The sequence below is a fragment of the Lissotriton vulgaris genome, chromosome 8 (assembly GCF_964263255.1).
Source record: "Lissotriton vulgaris chromosome 8, aLisVul1.2, whole genome shotgun sequence".
In the NCBI taxonomy this organism is placed as follows: domain Eukaryota; kingdom Metazoa; phylum Chordata; class Amphibia; order Caudata; family Salamandridae; genus Lissotriton; species Lissotriton vulgaris.
This window is the reverse complement of record NC_141696.1, coordinates 1166266299-1166278992: the sequence shown is the minus strand read 5'-3', so window position 1 is coordinate 1166278992 and position 12694 is coordinate 1166266299. Positions and strand designations below refer to the sequence as shown.

General features: G+C 39.4%; 2 long non-coding RNA genes across 2 annotated transcripts; both read right to left on the bottom strand.

Moving 5' to 3' along the window:
• Positions 1 to 5478: 5478 nt before the first annotated feature.
• Positions 5479 to 6406, bottom strand: LOC147698430 (uncharacterized). The gene is made up of 3 exons (XR_015299205.1): positions 5954 to 6406; positions 5759 to 5862; positions 5479 to 5654 (listed from the first exon to the last, which is right to left on the bottom strand). It is a non-coding gene; the product is annotated as an uncharacterized LOC147698430 (long non-coding RNA).
• A 4747-nt stretch (positions 6407 to 11153) lies between these two features.
• LOC147698429 (uncharacterized) lies at positions 11154 to 12081 on the bottom strand. Its single transcript, XR_015299204.1, has 3 exons — positions 11629 to 12081; positions 11434 to 11537; positions 11154 to 11329 (listed from the first exon to the last, which is right to left on the bottom strand). It is a non-coding gene; the product is annotated as an uncharacterized LOC147698429 (long non-coding RNA).
• Between the last annotated feature and the right edge of the window lie 613 nt (positions 12082 to 12694).

The following is a 12694-nucleotide window of genomic DNA, read 5'->3' as shown; positions in this document are numbered from 1 at the left end:
TTTTAAAGAAAGAAGTGATACCTGCAGATAGTCTTAAAACACTAGGGGGCATATTATCAAGGGGGTTTATCTCCGCTTTTTTGGCTTTAAAAGCAAAGAAAGCGGAGATAAAATTATCTCCCTATTGCCTAGCTGTCGCTAACACCAGTTAGCGACAGCTAGTAGGAGATAGCGACCATCTTGGGCCCCACTTTGCATGTCAGTGATATTTATCACTAATGACATGCAAAGTGGGCGTGCCAAGATGTTAGCGACTGGAAACAGTCGCTAACATCGCTGTCTCCTATTACCAACTTTTGGAGATATTCGCACTAAGCGCGAATATCTCCAAAAGCTAACACCTGCCCTGAGCAGTTCTTAGCCATGTTATCCAATGGGAGGTGGATAACATGGCTAGGAGCATTAGCTCGGTAATGCAAGAATATTGCTGACTTTTCAGCGATATTCATGCATTGCGGCCGATTTTTATCGCATTTGCGATAAACCTTGGTAATACCAAGGGTTATCTGTGCTAAAAATCGCCACAGCTCAGTGGTAAATTTTTGTCTCTAACCAAGCAATAGCGATAATTATCGCTATTGCTTGGTAATATGCCCCTAGATCTCTCAATAACATCGAGCTCCACTATAATTCAAGAGTTGTAGCACATTCATATACAGTAGGTATGCTGGATGGAAACCCAATGATGAAGCATGCCACAAGTACAACTGGTGGCTGAGGGTTCTTTTAGAAAAACTAGGCAACCTCTGTTTGCCTTGTTAATCAGGGAGACAACAATAGATATATACACATCTATGAGTTATCTCTTCTGTTATGTTTGAGACTACCTATGGGGGTCATGATGACGGAGAAGACAATTCAAACCGTGTGTCATTGTAACATAATGAAACACAACTGTTTACTGTACATGTTCTTTGTCATGCAAATGTACTATTTTTCTGAAAAGATTGTTAGTTTTGTTTTTCCTACTCTGAAAATCAACAAACAAATATTGAAATAGCATCACAGACTTTCAGTATCTATTACAGACCTACAGTATGGATGCCCCCTTACATTATAAGGCCTACAACAGGTTGATACGAATCCTTGAAGAATCACTTCTGCGACAGGCTACCTTTACGCATATACTGGGCTGTGCAAGAGGGCAGTCTCACATGTGCAGCCTGTACAAATGCGCACATCAGCCCACAGGTTTTGACCCTAACTGTGCAACGGCGGCCTTATCTTAAAAGGTAGACAGTAACAGTTAGCACTCACAGTTCATTTATTGTGAATTTACCATGGGTAAGACTGAGGTGATGAGACTCTCTCACAATAAAAGTCTAAAAACCACGTAGTTAAAAGTCCAGAGGGATTAAATCGGCAGGATCCATTTGCTACAGGATTCCTTTCTAAAACCTCTTTACTTCTAGCTACTAGATTATTTTGACTTGATTGGAGCTCAGTCATTGCTCATATCAAGAGTGAGACCTTGGTCCTCCACCATTCAGCAATCCGATTCCCTATATTGTTCAAGCAGATTGTAATAAATAATACTAAATGAGAGCCCTACTGGAACACTTCTCTGTTGCAAAAGTCCTCAACCTTGTCAGCATCTAATGAGAGTTTTATTTGTTCCAGACTGCATTCAATCACAGTTACCTCTATTTTTATGAGTCCACACATGTACCTCTGTCCATAGCCATCATGCAAGTACCATTACACTGGGCCTCTCCTAGCTCTTCAACAGAAGCTAACAACCAAAATTAAATTATGGCATCCAGCCCTTTTGGACAATGTTACTAAGCAGAAGCCTTTAAGCTTTTATTCAGACATTTATTAAAATAATGCACACCACTATGCACAGATGCGCTCTGATCACAACCATTCCACTTTTCATATGCATTCTAGAGATATGGTATGATTTAATACAGGTTCACATATCCAGACATCTCACATTACACCCACCCCTTAAAACCTGCCCAGCTATGAAGGCTTCCAGGTTTATTTTATTATGTGTTACTAAATCCTACCACACTGCTGTGCTCCTCAAATGGTTTCCAATAATCAGATTTTTGGGATGTATCCCTTCCAGCAGCAACCTACCACATACCACACTTAGACATATCAAAAACCAAGCTGGACAGTATGAAGCTAGCTTTCTCTTAAAATCTCAGAATTTTTCGAAGTCCCTTTTGTTTTATGTATATGGTGGGAACCAGGTTCATATAAAGCAGTCTTTCTGTTGGATTCTAGGTCAAAATTGTTGCAAAATGTATCCTTGACCCCTGCTCATTTAAGTAGGTGCTAACTCAGCTACCCCGAGTTGCATGCATGTTAAAAAAAGTTCTGGTTTATTGAACAAGGTTTTTAGTCTACATGGTCTGGCAGTTGATTGCTAACTGGGCAGGAAGCAGAAAATGCCTGTGGCTTTTATGAACCTGAGGTTTGTGTTTGCCCTGTGAGGATATGCCGTGGCAAACTCTATTAGACTTGTGTTTTTATTATATTGTGGTTGGTGTTACTGTCAGGTTATAATACTGCAAGAGTGAAACAAATGGATCTATGTAAAAGTGACTGATGTCAGTGTATTTGTCCAAAAAGACTGGGTCTGGGTGCCCCTAATTTCTACATTTCTATTTTTTCCAGGGCTACTTTTGGCTTGCAATTGTGGACCTGGATGTGGAGTAGATCAGTGCCAATCCTCATGCTTCCGAAATAGGGTTTCATGTTTTAATTTCATGTGGCTAACTTGATATTTAATTTTGCTACAGAATTTTCCCTAAAATGTCATTGTTAGTATGAGGGCAAACTACTAGTTACACTTTGGACAGGTATAAGTGTCAGGTGATAGGAGCGGGGTAGGAGATGACAGGACAACAGTGGGTAGGAAGAAGTGAGATGAGGGCTACAGAAGAGATGGAGAGAGTGTAAACCACGGTATAAAGCAAGTGGTCTAGAGAATAGTACAGGTATAGGTAGGATAGTCAGGAACACCAGAAGCACAGACCTGTGAAGGCTGAATTTGTATGAAAAAGAGGCTCCTTGATCCAACTACATGAGACCCTTCGCTAGCCTCTCCAGGACTGCAACTGTAGACCAGCCGAAAGCAGGCTGAAGTCCGAGATTGACTGCCTTTCCTTCCCCCCCTCCGACAGATCAATTAGACAAAATTAACAGAGGGGCCACCTTTACCCGACTTTCCATTCCTCTATTCTTCAACAGGATTTGGTGCTGCATAAGGCCAGCAGATACTTTCCTATTTTCTGTGTATGAGTGAAGGAAATGTTATGGAGCAGAGAAATCTGAGCATAATCAACCCCCACTGAAAGACTCCTGCCCACACACGGCAAAGTACGTGAAGGGGCCCCGACCTAGACAGGAGTTCTCAGGCCAGGGGCTCACGTCCATGCACTGTGCCAGGGGGTCCCTGGAGCTTGGGCCCCCCACACCGCAGGGCCTAATTTTAAGCAATGGACACTATGTACTATTAGTAAGGTAAAGGCACATTAATATCTTTGAAACAGTGGGTTGTACTTACTAACCAGTATGGAAAGCAGGGGCATATTATCAAGAACAGGCGATAAAATTATTGCTGCTTTATTGGCAAGAAAAGGCCGCTAAACCAGCCATAATGTGTTTGATAATATGCTCTTGTGAATTCCCATAACAGCCCAGGTTAACACTAGAACCTGGGCTGCTATGGGAATTCACAAGGACATATTATCAAGCCCATTATTGCTGCTTTAGCAGCAGTTTCCTGTCCATAAAGCGGCGATAATTTTATCGCCTGTTCTTGATAATATGCCCCGAAATCCTTTCCTAATAGTGGTACTTATGACTTAGGGCCTGATTTAGCTCTTGGCGGACAGGTAACTCCTTCATAACGGTGATGGATATCCCGTCTGCCGAACAATACATTTCTCAAGATCTAAATCAGGCCTTAAGATTGTTTGAATAATTTGGCAAATAAATTAAAGGTTCCGAAAAATACAGTAAATGCAGAACAAGGGCCAGTGTTTCTGAATTGCTATAAGGAAGCAAACAAGCTAAAACATGATTCTCAAGTTTGTGGTAGGAAACAATCTCAGGAGAGGCTGGCATACCAAGTAAACCTCTTGGACAACTGACAGTAGGAAGACAGAAGGTGGTGTGCAATTAGCAAGATGAGATACTGACTCCACGATCATAGACCAGTCCAGACCAAGATTCTGCAAAGTCCCAGCTGGGTGTTACCTGACTGCTTCAGTTAGTGTAGTCTTGTTTTGAAGTTGCCAAAGACAAGTGCAAAGACTGCAAAATTAGTGGTTTGCTTTTTATTTCCCCTTACCGTATATTATCCTAAGGTCTTCTTGCATTCTTCCCACGTGAGGAGTAACTCACCTGCTGGTTAGTGATTGTCTTCAGTTTCTGTTAATCCTAGTGTGCTATCCTCCACTTGCTGCATTATCGAAAATATATAAAGGAACCCCAAAATTGAAGGGAATTTAGTATTGTATTGTCCAACCGCTCAGAGAGCACAGCGCTGGTCCTCTGAGAATGTGAATTTGCACTTAAAATATTTATGCCTCTTGCTATATATTAGCATTAAATATATATTAGACTTAAGTGACCTTCTCAGTGTTTGTTTTCTTTGGCTTGGGTAAGGAACAGAAATGTGGGCCATTTGTTTTGTAGTCTGTGGTGAATTATCTTCCAATATATTATTTTAGCACCAGTGATTAGCAAATCAGCATATAAGGAGTCTTGTGAGATGGAGTCAAAGGCTGAGTGAAAGGTATGCGTTACTTTCAAAGACTGGTCTGTATGTTCATAGGTTGTGGATGGAAGAAATTGATTCCGCTCAGTCCGACTTTACTGCCAAGTTGTGTGTAATGAATTGAAAATGGGGAGACCTAGCACACCACCACTGTTCAGTTCAGTTCATTAACTTTATTCGGATACCTTGGTACCCATAAAAGCACAAATTCATAATAAAAACACAGTCAATCCATACATGAATAAAATTCAAATGCCAAAAATTTACATAATCATCCGTCATATTTGAGAATAAAATAGAGAAGAAATTTTCATAAAGCCATTAAAAGATTTTTCAATTGTATTAAAAAGGCTCCAAGAAAAGATTCAACATAGACCTACGTGCGCTGATGGCAAATCTAAGAAAAGTGCAAGTGCGTAAAATCAGATCTACATCATCTAGGGTTATTATTCACTGATAAGCTTTGTCCACACTGATCAGTCGTCTCTTTTTAAAATAAGGATTTAAAAGCCACTTGGAGTATTTAAAAAAGTACTTACAAAAAAAAAAAGTGTATCATTGATTGAACACAACAAAAGGGGGGGTGGTTCCTTTCTGTGGTTCCTAAATTGAAGCACGAAGTGCTTGCTAAGATTAGACACCAAAAAACTTTTTACCTCAATGACATGTACCCTAGTCAGTCCCAAAATTATTATATAAACATGTTTTTCTTAAAATTCATATTTATTAAAAGCTTCTGATAACAGCATGAAATTCATAACAGTTTTACATATAAGCAGTATATAAAAAAACATAAACACATTACATTCAACTTCAAAGCATAAAACAATAATTAAAAGTAGCAAGAGTGTCGACGCGTTTCGGTGTTTTAGGGTAGATGGTACACCTTCCTCAGGACTACAATGAATTCTTCATTCTAAAAAGTATATGGAACAGTCAGTTAGTGTACATTCAGAGAGGATTTTTTAGTTTAGAAAAAGTTTTTTTCAGGGATTTGCAGTGTCTAAGATACATTCTTACATAATTCGCATTATTCAATGTGCGGTAGCAGCATAAATCCTGGGGATAGAAAATTCTTATCCTCTGTTCTCTTTCAATTTCTTTCCTTTCAAATGACCTGTGACCTGTATGCACACATGGATTTGTTTTACAATTAGTCTTTTCATACAAACAAACAAGTTGTAAGCAAGCCCCTTACACAGTAAAATGACTTACTTTGTTATTAATGGTCGGGGCGTTGGTTGTCCTTCTTTACATCAATTTCAGAAGGCTCACAATATTCTTAAGGTGGGGCGTCTTTTAGTTCCTCATCCTTGTATGACCTGATTCAAACGGGGAGCTTCTTTTTGTATTTTGAAGCGAATTTCTTCTTATCTAGATAGACAAGGCACATGGAGTACAGTTGTTATACATTGCTGTCTCCTTGATTTTATAGAATAGACCACTTTTTATAATGATGTACTAAATTGCACAAGAAGATTTTTGGATGTAGCTCAAAGTGCAATAAGTTTTTCCAAACAGAGGAATGCGGGTTTGTTAAGATTGGAACAAATGCATATTAATATTGTTCCAAGAGTACTGTGGGTACTTGGTATATTTTTTTTATATAAAGCGCATTCATGTTGGTATTTATTTGGGGCTGGAGCATGTTAGCATTACTTTAACATTGCTTGAAGATTGATTAGTAAGCTTGCTCTCCTTGCAAGCGCTATAATCCATATTAATTCTATTGCCCAAAGTATTAGGGCCTTTAGTTCGCTATTTGTTGAATAGGTCCTAACCCCCTGCATAGAGAGGACGTTAGACAGCAGCGCGCTCGTTTTGTCAAAGGTCCTTACCTCCGCGTGTCAGGCCTCACGCCGCCTCCCTGGTAACCCGGTCTCCAGCGTCAGATAAAGAGCTGGGAGAAGCGGGTCTTTTTATATAGTGAGGTGGAGTAATTAAGTTAAATGACTCGCCACACCTGTGCCAAAGTTACCAAAACGGGCGTATTTCGGCCGCCATTTTTGTAGTTTTTCGCTTATATGTATAGCTTCCTACGAAAGAGGAAGGACTGTTCCGTGAAGGTTAGATGTTTAGTACAGAGCAGGTTTGGATATATTCAATATAATGTTGCTCTGTCGCTGGTTGTGGGCTTGCCACACGGGAATATTATGTGCAGCGTCTCTATTTGGAGTTGCACTAGCTTAATCTCGGGTCATGTAATTAATATAAGGTCCGGGAAAGACTACGCCATTTTAGTAGTCTTTTGGGCATATTCCCGCAAATATAGCTTCCTATGGTAGAGGAAGGACTAATCCGCGAGGGTTAAATATGTTTAAAGCGGAATTCGAGTATATTAACTACGATGGTGTTAGTACATCTGTGACTGGTTGAAGCCTTGTCACAAGGGGATATTGTGCATGGCGTCCCGACCTGGGATTTAAATTTACTGAATGTCAATGCATTTTATTAATCCAAAATCCTTCGAACAAGCGGCGCCATTTTGGTAGTCTTTAGGGCATATTTCCGCAATTGTATAGTTTTTGGGACATGTTTCCTTAGCAACTCAATTCTAGGTTGAATTTATAAACATACACATAAATATGACCACAGGTAATCACTATTACAGGTAATTATGTCACATTTAAAGTGTAATCATACTTGTCCAGGTACCTAAGGGTAGCCATTGTGTGAAACACAGAGCATTTATTCCTTTTCGTGCAAGGATGTTCGTTCTAGTTTGTCCAATATAATTAAAGGACTAGTGGATAAAAATTCTATCACCTAGTGGTTTGAGGCGATTTTATCTCAAAAAATGCTCTGGGTTGTCACCAAATAGCGTCCTTTTACATTCTTATTAGGTTCATGCGATTGCCATCATTTCAGTTTGTGTTGCTGCAAGGATCAAAGGCAGTATAGACTTGCTATCCTCAGACTTAAACCTAATGTCATATACTTATCATTATATTCTGACTGAGATTTTGTATATTCTTTTCATTCAATTATATGCATACGTTTATAAAAAGAGCAACATTGTATATCTGTACATGACCCACTAGGAAAACTTACAGAATTATTAGGATAATCATCTGACTAGTCTCTCCCATTCTTCTCTGCTGTTAAGTCCCTGAGTGTAAGTGCGGAATTTGGACATGAAGAATTGTTCTCTTTACTTTCGTTTAACATCCAAGTTTCCACCTCTCATATTTGTTTTTATTTTTTCTACTATGCACCACTTTATTTCATCCTCTTTGTGATTCTCAGTGGTCCAGTGTTCTACTAATGGGGCATTTTTCTTGTGGTTTTTCAAGGCGGACCTGTGTTCAGATAAACGTAGTCTAACTTCACGTCCAGTTTCACCAATATACCCTTTCTGACAGGGACAGACTATTAGGTAGACCACATTAGAAGTCCTACAATTGACATGCTCATTCACCCAATGTGATGTTCCTCCCAGTTCAATCCTGTCAGATTGGATAATGGATTTACAGTGAGTGCATGACCCACATGGTTGATTGCCTCTAATCGGTTTACCATGGTCAATACTAAGTTGTTTACTTTTACTGGGCTCTCTGTATGTATGAACTAAACAGTTGCGGATAGTTCTATTCCTCCGATAGGAGAAAATGGGTTTGGGTAATGGGGTTCTGCCTTCTCTGTTTAGAATTGACCAATTCTTAATAATTAGGTTTTTGACCTTACAACTCAAACCATTAAAGTTTGATACCATGACGATGTTATTTTCAGGTTCTTTTCCTTCCTTGTTATTGGTTTCAAAAAGGGATTCTCTGCTTTGATACTTGGCTCTTTTGTAGCTTTCTCTAATTAGCCTCTTGGGGTAACCTCGCTGTAGTAGCTTAGTTTTTAAGTTCTCTGCATGTTTCTCAAACGAGTTTTTGTCAGTGCAGTTCCTTCTTATTCTGACAAACTGGCTGTAAGGAATGCCATCCTTCTGGTTTTTAGGGTGGTAACTTTCATGGTGGAGCAGAGTGTTTCTGTCTGAAGGTTTGACATACAGCTCAACACATAATTTTCCTTTATCAGGCTTGATTTTGATGTCTAAGAAGTCAACACTCCAAGAAGTTGGTCAAAACTTCCTCAGTCCCTTCCCATATGAAGAAGACGTCGTCTATAAACCTAGACCAATGTTTAATGTTCTCATAGAAGGGACTGAGTTCATTGTATATATGGGTTTTTTCAAACTTACCAACATATAAACAGGCAAGGCTCGGCGCACAGGTGGCCCCCATGCTCGTGCCCTTTATCTGGCAGAAAAAATCACTATTGAACAGAAAAATATTGTTCAGGAGCACAGTCTCTATGCATTCTATAATGAAGGTATTGTGTGCAGAAAGATAGCCTTCTGCATCACTCAAGATGTCCCTCATCATGGCAATGGTGTCCTGTTGGGGTATGTTGGTGTACAAGGACTCAATGTCCAGGCACACCAACCACTCAGTTTCACTATTAAAGCTGATACCTTCTATCTTGGAGATCATATCCTTAGTATCCTTTATATAGGATGGAAGTGTCTCCACTAAGGGGCGAGTAAAGCAATCAGCATACTTGCTGAGTGGCTCTGTTGCTGACTCGATCCCTGAGACTATGGGTCGCATGGGGGGGTCCCTGATGTCCTTATGAACTTTCGGAAGCCCATAAAGGGCAGGTATTTTGGGATGACTGTTAGATAGATATTTATATTCATTTTCACAGATGATACAGTCTTCCTTGGCCAGAGTGACTATATTTTGGACCTTCTTTTTCAATCTGTTCCATTCCCCAAGGTTGGACTTTCTGTAGTGAGCCTTATTATTCAGTAGGGTGTAAATTTTTTGATTGTAGTCTTTGGTGTTGAGGACTACAATACTACCGCCCTTATCACCGGGCTTGATAGTGATATCATCATAATTTTGTAGATTTTTGAGTGCTTCCCTTTCTACTTTGGACAAATTATTCGGTGTCCAGACCTTTCCTGCCAGTAATTTTTCCAGTCCCATAGAGATTACTTTTTCAAAAGTGTCTACTTCTTGGCTGACCATGGAGATGTCAGGGGTCCATGTTGAGGGGGGTTTTAAACCTGATCTGTTGTCACTGGGTCTTGGTTCTTTGTTTTCAAAAAATCTTTTTATTCTAATTTTGCGAAAGAAGTCCCTGATGTCTTTTTCCATTGTGTATCTACATATACCTGTACTTGGAGCAAATCCTAACCCTTTTTCTAGGATACTTATTTCTCCTGCGGTAAGCTCTCTATCTGAAAGATTGATTATGGGTGCTTTGAGGGTATGATTCTCTATTCCCATTCCTTCTGACTGCGGGTTCTCATGTATGGTCTTCTTGTCATAGTCTCTTTCTGACGAAATCCCTGACGTCCCCTCCCCCGGGTCCTGAAACCACGGGTCTGTCTCTTTTGTGATTGTCCTAAAAAAACCTGGTAGTTATGGAACTCGTCAGCACTATCTTCTCTGGACTCGTTGCGTTTGCTATTGTCTTGGGGCCTTTCTGCCTCCGAGTCGCTAGTGTTATATGATGTGTCAGAGAAGGTGACATTTTTCTTGTAAAATTTATTTCTATTATATTTGAAGGGACGATTATTGTATTCGTTGGGAATGGCTTGATCGAAATAATCTTTTTGGAGATACGGGTATACCAATTCCAATTTGAAATTGGCTATATCTTTCCTTAGTTTGTTTGTTTTTTTATTTATCATGTATTCTTGGTAACCCGTAATGTCTTCTTTTATTTCGGCTAATTTCTTAGTGGCCTCATCAAGTGCAGTAGATTCATTAAGTTCTTTTTCTAATTTATCTATCTCTTCTTTTTCTATTATTAACAGTCCCTGTGCAGTATCGATAATAAGCAACATCCAGTCGCGACTGCACCTGTTCGCTATCAGAGTCCAACTATCCTTAAATTTTTCATCAGTGACAAATAGCCCCGGTTCATTTACAATTTGAAGACCCTTAGGAATCACACCTTTTTTGCAGTATTGGATTATGAATTCTGCGTGGAGTTCGGTACGTATTATTTTCTTTTTGAGATTCCACAGTTTATTCCATTTATCTTCGTCACTTTTTGATAAGGTGACGGTATTTATGCTTTTAGAAGACCCACCTAAAAGTTTCTTGCATTGGTCTTCTGAGAACCCAAAGGTTCGAAGTGTATCCATTACTTCTTTGTGCACTCTCTGGCTACAGGAGCCGAGGTAAATTGAAAAAAGGAGAGAGTTTTCCCAAACAAACCCAGAAAGGACTGGGAAATATCACAACAAAAGGGGGGGTGGTTCCTTTCTGTGGTTCCTAAATTGAAGCACGAAGTGCTTGCTAAGATTAGACACCAAAAAACTTTTTACCTCAATGACATGTACCCTAGTCAGTCCCAAAATTATTATATAAACATGTTTTTCTTAAAATTCATATTTATTAAAAGCTTCTGATAACAGCATGAAATTCATAACAGTTTTACATATAAGCAGTATATAAAAAAACATAAACACATTACATTCAACTTCAAAGCATAAAACAATAATTAAAAGTAGCAAGAGTGTCGACGCGTTTCGGTGTTTTAGGGTAGATGGTACACCTTCCTCAGGACTACAATGAATTCTTCATTCTAAAAAGTATATGGAACAGTCAGTTAGTGTACATTCAGAGAGGATTTTTTAGTTTACAAAAAGTTTTTTTCAGGGATTTGCAGTGTCTAAGATACATTCTTACATAATTCGCATTATTCAATGTGCGGTAGCAGCATAAATCCTGGGGATAGAAAATTCTTATCCTCTGTTCTCTTTCAATTTCTTTCCTTTCAAATGACCTGTGACCTGTATGCACACATGGATTTGTTTTACAATTAGTCTTTTCATACAAACAAACAAGTTGTAAGCAAGCCCCTTACACAGTAAAATGACTTACTTTGTTATTAATGGTCGGGGCGTTGGTTGTCCTTCTTTACATCAATTTCAGAAGGCTCACAATATTCTTAAGGTGGGGCGTCTTTTAGTTCCTCATCCTTGTATGACCTGATTCAAACGGGGAGCTTCTTTTTGTATTTTGAAGCGAATTTCTTCTTATCTAGATAGACAAGGCACATGGAGTACAGTTGTTATACATTGCTGTCTCCTTGATTTTATAGAATAGACCACTTTTTATAATGATGTACTAAATTGCACAAGAAGATTTTTGGATGTAGCTCAAAGTGCAATAAGTTTTTCCAAACAGAGGAATGCGGGTTTGTTAAGATTGGAACAAATGCATATTAATATTGTTCCAAGAGTACTGTGGGTACTTGGTATATTTTTTTTATATAAAGCGCATTCATGTTGGTATTTATTTGGGGCTGGAGCATGTTAGCATTACTTTAACATTGCTTGAAGATTGATTAGTAAGCTTGCTCTCCTTGCAAGCGCTATAATCCATATTAATTCTATTGCCCAAAGTATTAGGGCCTTTAGTTCGCTATTTGTTGAATAGGTCCTAACCCCCTGCATAGAGAGGACGTTAGACAGCAGCGCGCTCGTTTTGTCAAAGGTCCTTACCTCCGCGTGTCAGGCCTCACGCCGCCTCCCTGGTAACCCGGTCTCCAGCATCAGATAAAGAGCTGGGAGAAGCGGGTCTTTTTATATAGTGAGGTGGAGTAATTAAGTTAAATGACTCGCCACACCTGTGCCAAAGTTACCAAAACGGGCGTATTTCGGCCGCCATTTTTGTAGTTTTTCGCTTATATGTATAGCTTCCTACGAAAGAGGAAGGACTGTTCCGTGAAGGTTAGATGTTTAGTACAGAGCAGGTTTGGATATATTCAATATAATGTTGCTCTGTCGCTGGTTGTGGGCTTGCCACACGGGAATATTATGTGCAGCGTCTCTATTTGGAGTTGCACTAGCTTAATCTCGGGTCATGTAATTAATATAAGGTCCGGGAAAGACTACGCCATTTTAGTAGTCTTTTGGGCATATTCCCGCAAATATAGCTTCCTATG